Genomic DNA, 11,301 nt, shown 5'->3' with positions numbered 1-11,301 from the left:
GATGGGGGTCTGACCACTTGGAAAGAGCCCAGGTTTCCAAGCCCAGAGCTCGCCCTTCCTGCGGTCTGGGAGGTTTCAGAACCCAGCTTTGCAGCCTTTGGAGGGTAGATGGACGGGAGAGCCCCCAAACGTAGTGACTCCAAGGCAACCTTAAGAACCTGTAGGGTACGTTTTGACATCCAAACCCACACTCCCATGAGCTTGGACTTGACCGCAGGCACGAGGCAGGAGAGGATTATGATCAGTGGCCCACGGTCCTGGACAAAAAGCCCACTGGAACCTCAGGAAGACAGGCCCAGTAAGCGCATCTCCTTAGGCCACAGGAGGCAGGGCTCCCACAGTGTGTTTGTGGGAAGATGGGGGCTGTGCAGTGGGGAACAGTGCCTGCAATGCCTGTGCCTCGGGAGGTGGCTGGGGGCATCAACAGCCCGAAGGAAGTCCCCAGTCCCCCTCCAGATCCAGATCCAAATGGAGACCATGAAAGCTCACTTATCAAATTTGCACTTGACTCATAAGTGAGAAGGCGGCTGGCGTGATGGCATCGAGACTATAAGTGATTCTGATGCCCCTAACTGCAGGGCGAAGGCTCATGGAGTGAAAATTATGAGAGATAAATATCTGCTTTAGCTTGAGGCTGAAGAAAAGAAGGAGAGAGCCAAGTCCCAGCTGACGGTGTGGAGCCTAACCATAGTGAGCTTTTTATCAGCCAAGGCAGGGTCAGGCCTCATCCCGAGGAGGGTCACCAGGGAGGTGAGGCCACAGTAGCCACAACATTCATCCAGGGGCTGTGGTGCATACCTCGGCTGTCCCCGACAGAGCAGAGACGGGACAGTGGAGGAAGTGACAGCAGGGCTGACTTTCAGATTGTCATGTTATGAGATGGGATCGGAATGGCAGCAGAGAAACCCCAGCACATCCTGGGGGTGTCTGGGAGGAGTGAGGGAGTCAGGTCGGGGTGGGGCCCCACTATGTCCCCTGCATCAGGATGGATGGCAGGGCTCATAGCCCACTGTTCATGCCCGACCCGTGCAGGGAGGGAGGCGTCTGTAGTAATCTGCTGGGATGGGACATCAGCCCCGACCAGAAAACCCATTCTTACATCAGTATGCTCATGAACAAGCCACCAGTTAGCAAAGCCTCTGATCTGACTGGATATCCATGGAGCTGGGGCACAGGCAGAGGCCGCCTGAGGAGCGTGGCCTTGGATTGCATGCCGTGGCCCACACTGGGCATGGGGTCGCCGAGTTAGGGCGCTGGATGCTGCAGCTGGGCTGTCCAGGTGGGGGACTTAAAGTAGATGAGACGCTGGAGCAACAGGTGTCTGCCGCCTGCTGCCACAGTCTTTCCGTATCTATGTTTCATAGCTATGTTTCCTTTGTACTACTGCGGTTTTATTTTATTTATTTATTTATTTTTTTGCTTTTTTGTTTTTCCCTGTGGCAAAGTACACATCACATAAAATTGACCATTTTGGCTGCTTTTCGTTGTGCACTCCAGTGGCATTAGGTCCACTGGGCCACACGATGGGCCATCATTCCCACTGTCCATCTTCAGAATGTTTTCCTCTTCCCAGACTGAGCCTCTGTCCCCATGAAACACTAGCCCCTTACTCCCCTGTCCCAGCCCCTGGCACCCTGACCCCACTTCCTGTCCCTATGGCTTTGGCTACTCCAAGTGTGCCAGATCAGTGGAGCCCTGTGGCTCTCAGCCTTTAGTGATTGGCTTATTTCACTTTGCAGCACACCCTGAAGGTTAACCCATGTGGCAGCGCGGCCCAGAACTTCCTCCCTTTGTAAGACTGAATCATAGTCCCAGGTATGAATAGGCTGCATTTTGTTTGTCCATTCTTCCATTGATGGATGCTTGGAATGCTTCTGTTTATTTAATATTTTCCCACAAATAGTTTTTGAAGGGGAAAACAGTTATTTTAAAGTAATCATCACATCACCTTTTCAAATGGAAATCTGTGTCCCTTGCCATGATGGGACAGCCTAGCCTTCAACTTCAGCTGGAAGTTCAGGCCATGATAATGGAGGTGTCTTGGTTTGGGTTCCCCGGCAGTGTGCCTCAAAGGGTGTGTTGAGTGAAAAGCAAATCCCAGTGTCTTCATCTAGCAGAAGGGACCATGGGGTGCCATAGAGTGATTGTGAAACAGCTTCACTTCACTTCCCCACCCTACCTGCCTCCACATTCTTTTTTTTTTTTTTTTGAGACAGGGTCTGGTTGTGTTGCCAAGGCTGGAGTGCAATGGCATAATCTCTGCTCACTGCAACCTCTACCTTCCGGGTTCAAGTGATTCTCATCCCTCAGCCTCCCGAGTAGCTGGGACTACAGGCGTATGCAGTAGATATGGGGTTTCGCCATGTTGCCGGGCTGGTTTCGAACTCCTGACCTCAAGTCATCTGCCCACCTCGACCTCCCAAAGGGCTGGGATTACAGGCATGAGCACCGCGCCTGGCCTTGCCTCTGCATTCTTGGCATGTGACTGTTCGGCGTTCCCCATCCAGAGGGGGAGCCCTTTTTTCCACCCCTTGAGTCCAGACTGGCCGAGCGGCTTGCTTTGGCCAGGAGAATGTGGCAGAAGTAGTGCTCTGCGTGTTCTGAGCTGCGGTGGCTAGAAGTTTTGCTCTCTTCCTTATAGTCCTGACACTGCATCGGTGAGCCCGGATGTGGCTGCTGGAGGATGAGACACCACATGGAGGAGAGCCAGGTCACCGCAGCGCAGTCCCCTAGTCCAGCCAGCTCCCTGCTGAGCTGCCTGCAGCCCACAGACTACAGAGTGAGCCTAGACTAGATCAGGCAAGCTCAGCTCAAGTAGGAGCATCCCCCACCCACCTGTAGACTCATGAAAGCTAAGAAATGGTGGTTATTTTGAGCCACCAAGTTTTGGGGCAATTTGTTTTTAGCATCATGGTGGCACTAGCTAGCAGACGCCCAGTGCTTCCCAAGACTGTGGACTCCATTTGCGTGCCCCATCAAGGTTCTTGGTAGTCCCCAGAGGTGTGGGAAGCTGCGACTGTACGGTGGAAGACTGTCACAGGACCCCCCCACCCTTCCTGAGCAGTTGGCTGGTGCCACGGTGCCTGTCATCGTGCTGTGTTGTTTGAGAGTTACAGGTTTGTTTTGGTGTCTGCTTGGTGGTCAATGGCTGGCAGATGTAGAGAAGATGAAGTCTTCCTCCAAAGCCTTCTGCCCACTCCTTGACAGTCCTGTCCCTGCTGAGAGGATTCCTTCGCCACTGACTTATTGCATGCCCCAGCTGCTGAGGCTGGAAGTGGGGATCAGTATGGAGTGTCTGGGCTGGTGAGCAGTCAGAGGCCTGAACCAGACATTTGTTGAAATCAATGGAGTCGTCCACTCTCTGGAGTTAACGTTATTTGGAGCTCAGTGGACCTCCCCATTAATCTACTCAGCATACATTTATTTAGCACCACCATTTGCAAGCCCAGGGTCCTACATGTGAATGATGGGTGAATTACATATACTGACAATCACTAGGATATTGGTGTGTAATTGTTGCAATTTCAGTTGTTTCTGTACTTTTGTAGAGAAGTAATTTCTAAGTGTTAATAGATAGATATGGTTGTATTAAATTATCAGTTGCTTTCTGTTATCAGCTGTTTTTTAAAGAAAGCAACAGCATGCAGTGGAGTCAGACAGTGCAGGAGTCAGACGGGCTAGAGGTTGCTCTTCAGCTCTGCTCACAAAGTGAGACCACCCCTCTGCCTGGAACGGTGCCTGGCACAGAGCAGGCACTCCACAAATGTGTGTCGAGCAAACGAAAGGGTATCATATCCTATTTGAGCTTTGTAGCTGCTTTTGTGGTCATCTGTGTGTGGATACCATTGTCTTCACGTGGCAGAGGAGGGACTCTGGCCCTGAGGGCTGGTGGGGCTGTCAGGAGTCGCACAGCGAGGATGCAGAAACAGAACAGCAGGAACCTAGAGTTCTCCACCTCCCCCACTCTGCCATATGCCCCCCAGAAAGGTAGACAGCCCCAGAGAACAACTGCACATGAAGATGCTTCTGCATCGTGGGCCTGAGAGGCATGTGTGGGCCCACGTGCCCTTCCAGACAGTGAAGAGGAAGCATGTTGGCTCCTGCTGGTCAGATCTGTTGCTAGAACTTCTCCTTGGTCTGGAGGGGAACGAGGCTCCCCTAGCCCAGCGCATCTGCTTGACCTCAGCTTCTACCGGGGTGTGGAGGCTTCCGTGAGAGACAGAGGCGGAGTGGGCGCCAGGCCAGCAGTACCCCCTTATAGCATTTGGAGCAGAGACCACCCCAGGAAGAAGCTGTTGTTCCAGAAGGGTCTGGCTGCAACGTACTCTCAAAGAGGCTCTTAGCTGGCCCTGGCAAAGGCAGCTTGTGGCCCTGAGGCCTCCGCAGGGCTCCTCACTTCCAGGCAGTCCTTGGTCTGGGGGTTGTTTGGCCCGGTAGCCCTCGGCTGACACACAGGGTCTTGTCCATGAGCAGACAACCCTCTCCCTCTTTCCTCAAAGCGTGGGCACCACAGGGGGTCAGGAGCCCCTGCCCAAGGGTGTGCAGGAAGTGGCTCGGGGAAGGCTCCAATCCTAGGAGTGCAGCCCTGGATACCAAGGTCACCAGGCCCATGTGGCCCGTCCAGGGCAAGGAGCAGAGCAGGACCAGCCCCCCCTCCCCCTAAGGAAGACACTGCACTGGACGACGCAGAGGCTTCAGCCATGGCCGAGATGCTCAGCGAGTGGAAGGCCTGTGTGGGTGCCACTGACGGAGCCTGTTGTGGTCCTGCTGGCCATGTCACTCTGTGCAACTGACCTCAGCTCTCTGAGTCTGGCTGGTTTCCCCATATGCCCAACTTGCTGTCAGGGGTACTGTGAGGACAAGTGTAGCACAGAGCCAGAAGCACTTGCGAAAACTCTGTGTCAGAAGGGTCACCACACCTCACATGGGTCACCCACGCAGTGACAGCTGTCACTCACATTCTGTAGGCCGGGACTCCAGAATGTCTGAGCAGCTCACCCACGTCACAGCCCAGGAGACGTGGAGCCCAGCTCAAACCCAGTACCTGCTGACTTCTTTACTTCCTCCAGTATTTCTTGGGTGCCCATGTGCCCAGGCCCCCACCAGGCCTGGGGCTCTCACAGTGAAGGTGGCACGGTCCCTGCTGTCACCTAGGAGCTGTCTCTTTGTCCTGTGTGGGTTGTTTTATCAAAAGACAAATATATACACACACATATGCACATACGTGTATACATATACATTTCAGTAAAGTACACGTAATATAAACCGACTGTCTTAGCCATTTCCAAGTGTCCAGTTCCTCGGCATTAATCACATTCACTCAGTGGCACCACCGTCACCACTGTCTGCCTCCTGATCCTCATCTTCCCTATTCCGTCTGTAAAAGTGTATTCCATAGCTGCTGCTTATGGCCTCAGAGGCTCTGGGAGGTTAGTGTGAGAGAGAGAGAGGGGTCCAGGGGCTGGTGGGTCCCCCTCCTGGGGCCGTCCCCCTTTTGGATAAGCCTGGCTGGCAAGGGCCTGCCAGCCCAGTTTCTGAAACACAGAGCCCTGGGAGCTGGGCTAGAATGCGCTGGGTTGGTCTGTCCTGAGCCCAGCAGATGCATCCTCATTTGTCATGAACGGTGGGGACAGTCGGGACTCATCCTGACACCTCTCCTATTCGGAAGAGGAAGAGAAACCACTGAAGCGTTCATTGGCCTGGAAACCAGTTCCCAAGGGAGAGGCTGTGACTTCAAGGGCTGGGCAAGGTGGCTCTGGGTGAAGCGTCTAAGCTGCAGCTGCCAGCATCCTGGTTAAAGGACATCAGAGCGGACACACCTGCTCTCAGGCATAGAAAATGGAGAAGGAAATTGCGCCAGGGCAGCCTGTGGTCTGGTGGACAGAGCCCAGCTCCGGCAGAACGGCAGGGGATTTCCAGGTCAGCCTTCGAAAGCTTCCAACTTGACACATTTTGTTAAAATCTGCTTTCATCCGCTGTGTCTGGCCTCTTTGCATAACGAGGTCCTGAAATTCAGCATTTTCCAAACTCGGATGACTCTAGGATCATGAACGAAAATATTTCATCATCAGTGAAATCGTGGGAATTCTGGGTGTCTTTACTGCGGGACTTTTCAGAGCCGGTAGTGGGCCTGTGGACACAAGGCGCCCACAAGGTGAAGTTGGACTGTGCAGCACATTCTGGTGTCTTCAGACCAAAAAGTGCCTGGTTTGGAGACATGATCACACCGTGGGCCCGCTTGTGCACTGCCAGACAGAAATTGGGAAATGCTGCTGAAGTTGATCACGTAGGAGAAGGACGAAGACTTCCGTTTTTTTCCGAGAACTGTGTTAGTAAATGACTTTAGTCCAGTGTGCCCCTTGGGTCTGGTACTCCAAGTCAGTAAAGTCCACCCACATACAAAGCATGTAGGATTTATCATCCCCTCTGCCTGCCTCACCCTACCTGTTGGCACCTGAGTCCTCCTGGCTGATTTATGGAGCCCAAACTTCATTCAGTTCAGCTGTGAGCATTTCTTCAGTGCTGGGTACTGATGTCCTGATGGGGAGTTAGAGATTAGAGTGACCGACCTGCTCTCAGGATGTTCTGTGGGAGGGTTGTGAGGGTGGCACTGAGGAGCATGTGTTTTAGCTTGAATTTACTGTAGCCTGTGAGACTCTCTACCAACTGGCACCCACCCCCTGCCAGGCTCCCCTGCCGTTTGTCACAGCCTCTGCCATGCCTCTCTTGGCTCCCTTGCTGTCTGGTTCCTCCAAGCCTCTGAGCATTGGCTCAGTCTGTTCCCCTGCCTTCCACCTAGCCCTGGGGAGCCTCAATGGCTCAGTGTTTTAATATTCATTTATTTATTTTTAAGAGACAGGATCTTGCTCTGCCACCCAGGCTGGAGTGCAGTGGTGTCATCACAGTCACTGTAGCCTCAAGATCCTTTCTTCTCAGCCTCCTGAGTACCTGGGACTATAGGCACATACCACCTCACCTGGCTAATTTTTTATTTTTTAAATTTTTTGTAGAGATGGGGTCCTGCTATGTTGCCCAGGCTGGTCTCAAACTCCTGGCCTCAAGTGATCCTCCCGCTTCAGCTTCCCAAAGTGCTAGGATTATAGGCGTGAGCCACCACACCCGGCCAAGGTTTGTTTTTTTTTTGATTAAAATTTTTTAGATGTTGAATTGTTACAAAATATTTGTAAACATAAAATCGACCCTTTTAACCAGTTTTCCGGCGTGCAGCGAAATGGCGTTAGCACACTCACACTGTTAGGCAGCCATCACCACTGTCTGTCTCAGAACTCCTTCCTCCTCCCAAGCTGGAGCCCTGTGCCCACTCAACACTAACTCCTCACTCCACACCCGCAGCCCCTCGTGCCCCCGCTCCCCCCACTCTGGTCTCTAAGCATCTGGCTGCGTCCGCTGGGGCCTCTGCACAGTGGAGTCCTGTAGGCTTCTTCCTTCCATGTCTGGCATTTTCCCCTCAGCATCGAGTCCTCAGGGTTCACCTGTGTGGTACCCCATGTCCAGTGACTCTCAGTTTTGCTTGCGGGCACATGGCTGGGGGCCCCTGTGGGTGGGCTCTGAGGGTTTGTTCTCAGTAAGTGGGGTGCTGCTTGGGGGGGCCCCCCGTGAACCATCTAGGTTCCTTGCTGTGTCCTGAGGTGCAGGCAGCTTTGGTAAACACTGCCCCGAGTCGCTGAGAGTAAGAGCAGATACCTTGGCCTTCCCAGGACCTCATGGCCAGGAGGACCCCGAACTCGAGGATCTTTCTGTCCCTTGTGTTCGTGGCTCTGATGCCTGGATGGAAGAGGGTGTGAAGCAGGCCCGAGATGGTGAGGACCGTGCCTGGCAGTGTGCCAAATCCATACGTTCCTGTGCAGCCTGCCTCCTCCAGATCTCAGCCAGGCCAGGATGCCAGGGCTCAGAGGGATGACCCCCAAAGCCCCCAGTTCATTCCGCACTGTGTGCCTGTGCTGTGGGTGGCCGTTGCCTGTGGAGTAGCCCCATTGGACTGGGACGGAGCCTCTGTCCCCCTGCATAAACATAAACCGGAACCCTCACATCCCAGCAGCCGACTCCCAGTTTTAATTCAGTACAACCAAAGGAAATCCGTCACTTGCTCTGACTCTGCTCCTTTGAAAGACTCATTGTGTTGTCCTCCACCCCAGCAGGGGAAATTCACAGGGAGCAGGGGGTGTCATCGGGTAACCCCACATCCGCAAGGGGAGACAGGAATGAGGAAAGGCTGGTGGGTGGGTTAAGTGCCCAGCATGGGCTCTTTGAAACACAACCCTGCTCCTCTCAGGGAACTGGAGATGATGGTGTTGGGGCTCCTTAGGAGATGCGTGTGGGGCCGCTCGGAAGGAGATCTGTTCCTAATGGCCAGAGCCCTCCTGGGGGCTGTGGACCCTGGCCTGGGGGCTGCTGCACACCCAGGAGGTGGCATGTGGCTTGGACTGGACTCAGGTGGGGGCGCTGAGGGTGGTGGGGAAACTGAGGCAGGAGCTCACCATTTCTAGGAGAGCACGGCATAGCAGGGAGCAGAGGATGGCCCAGCACCCAAGACCACTTGCTGAGCCCTCCTTGCTGAGCAGGGATTTTGGCAACAGCAGCCATGTGCTGAGCCCTGCTCTAGGCTCTGGGGTGTGGGAGGGACAAGATGTGGTCCTGCCCGAGTGGAGCTCCTACTGGGAAGGACGGATGACAAACACCTGATATGAGGGTGATAAGTGCCATGAAGGTTCTGCAGGAGATAGAGGTGGTGCCGTCTCTGAGGAAGCCACGGCTGAGCAGAGGCCTGGAGGAAGGGGTGAGCCCTGGGGGTCTGGGGTGAGCATCCCTGGCAGAGGGAACGGCAAGTGTGCTGGCCCTGGGGCTGGAGTCCGGAGTGCAGGAGAAGTGTAAGGGGTCGAGGCCAGGGCCGGACGAGGGTTGCAATGTGGTCTGGACTCAGGTAGCTGTTGAGGGTTACGTGGAGGAGTGACAGGATCCTGCGTGTGTTTTGCCAGGACCAGGAGGGGAGAGCAGGCAGAGGGTGGTGACCACTGTAGGCTGGCATGTTGGCACCCCCTTTTCAGATGGGCACGTGGAGGTGGGAAGTGTCCAGCCGGTTGGTCAGGGCATGTGGTGGGCACCAGGATCTGCCCCAGGCCTGCCTCACTATGCGCTGCGGTTGTCCTGTCTGCATGTGGATGCTCAGTGGTAGTGCTGCCACATGCACCCTTGCGGGGAGAGCAGGGTCACAGCTCTGCAGCCCCCATGCAGGCCTAAGGGATGGCTCAGAGGAGGCATTTGGGGACTGGCCATGCCTCCATAGGGAGTGACCTCGGCCTGCCCTCTGCCTTGGCTTGGGTGCTCTGGCTCTGGGGCCACGGTTGAGCTCCTGGTCTCCTCCAAGCTGTGCTGGGCTTGGGAAGCATCTGCCTCATGCCAGAGCTCACAGGAGCTGCCGCCTTCGATGTCACTTCCACAGAGTGGCCTCAGGGCAGGCACCAACCCATTTTACAGATGAGGAAACTGACCCCAGAGCTGAGGACCCTGCAGGTGCATCATCTCCAAGAGCGAGGCTGCTGTGGGAAGCCCTGTGCTTTCCTGTGGGGTCCTGCCTTGCAGCCTTGGAGCAGATTTGCCAGCAGAAAACCTGGTGGGGAAGCGTGCAGCCCAGCCTCATGGCTGTGACTGTGGGGGAACCAGCCCGTCCTGATCACTTCCCTCGTTCGATGGCTCCATCATTTGGGTGTGCTCACTGGCAGGAGCCGAGGGCATAAACAAAGATCACTGGAGGAAACCTTCTGAATGGGAGGGTTCCTGTGTCCTGAGATTGTGGGGGAGGACAGCGTTTGCGGGGGAGGCCAGTGTTGCTTGGTTTTGCACAAATGGGAGTCCCTGTCAGATGGGGACTCTCATTTTTAATCATTTTCTGGCTCTCACATCTCACAGAGGAAACCTGTGGATCTCTTTCATCAGAGAAAATAAAATACACAGACACACAAAGTCAGGAAGTCGGCCCACCTCACTAGACCCCCAGAACCTGTCCCCAGACCCGTGGGCCCCGTGCCCCAGCTCCGCACATCCAGCGCTCCTGCACTCATCTCTTCCCAGAGCCTCAGCAGTCACCCACACCTTGTAGCTGACTGCCGGCAAACTCGAATCATACTTGACAACAAGCACTGTGTATGGTCAGGTGGAGGGAGAGAGATTTATTAGCTCTTATGGGAGAGAAACGCAAGGACCACAATGATAGCATACATTTCTCCTTTGTTGTAAACTCCAGCAAAGAATTAAGGGACACTAATGTTTTCCACATTTAATCAAACCTGAGAGTTATGAGGGGCAGGGGAGGGAAAGGAAGAAAATCCAATTTTGTGTGGGATTTGGGGACTGGGCATGCACTGGGCAATTTCACTTGATTCTCTCCGCTGCTGCAGACATAAACTATGTGGGTTTCATTTTTCTTTTTCTCTTATCAGCCCCTGTAAGTAGGTATTAGTGTCAGCAGCAGCAGCAATAGCACAAGATGACATGGGATGGGGGGAGGGAATTAGAGGAAATTCAGATGCTTCAGGGAAGGGCAGGGGATCTACTAGGGGCAGATTAGACCTGGGCTTCCTGGTGGAGAGGCGTCACCTTCGGTGTAACTTAAACCATTGTCTCGGTCCCTTCCTTTGGAGCAGCTGCCCAGGATCACATGGACATGGCGCTCACACCCACAGGCACACAGACATGGGGACTCACACCTACAGACACACACAGACACAGGGGCTCACACCCACAGGCACACATAGACATGGGGGCTCACTCCCACAGGAACACACAGACACGGGGGCTCACACCCACAGGAACACACAGACATGGGGGCTCACAGCCACAGGCACACACAGACACGGGGCTCACACCCACAGACACACACAGACAAGGGGGCTCACACAGGCACACACAGGCACAGGGGCTCGCACACACAGACACACAGACACGGGGGCTCACACCCACAGGCACACACAGACACAGGCTCATACCCACAGGCACACAGACATGGGGGCTCACACCCACAGGCACACACAGACATGGGGGCTCACACAGGCACACACAGACAAGGGGGCTCACACAGGCACACACAGACATGGGGGCTCACACCCACAGGTACACAGACATGGGGGCTCACACCCACAGACACACACAGACAAGGGGGCTCACACAGGCACACACAGACACAGGGGCTCACACCCACAGACACACACACAGACAAAGGGGCTAACACCCACAGACACTCACAGACACGGGGGCTCACACCCACAGGCACACACAGACACGGGG

At 54.7% G+C, this 11,301-nt stretch overlaps 1 protein-coding gene across 1 annotated transcript in view; it reads left to right on the top strand.

Annotated features, from left to right (window-relative positions):
• The window catches only part of IQSEC1 (IQ motif and Sec7 domain ArfGEF 1), a 372,639-nt gene that overhangs the window by 33,613 nt on the left and 327,725 nt on the right, over window positions 1-11,301 (top strand). The window lies entirely within an intron of this gene.

The sequence above is a fragment of the Sapajus apella genome, unplaced genomic scaffold, assembly GCF_009761245.1.
Source record: "Sapajus apella isolate SASKATOON/1434 unplaced genomic scaffold, GSC_monkey_1.0 scaffold128, whole genome shotgun sequence".
Taxonomy (NCBI): domain Eukaryota; kingdom Metazoa; phylum Chordata; class Mammalia; order Primates; family Cebidae; genus Sapajus; species Sapajus apella.
Note: the sequence above shows the minus strand (reverse complement) of the source record. Positions and strands in the feature narration are given on the sequence as shown.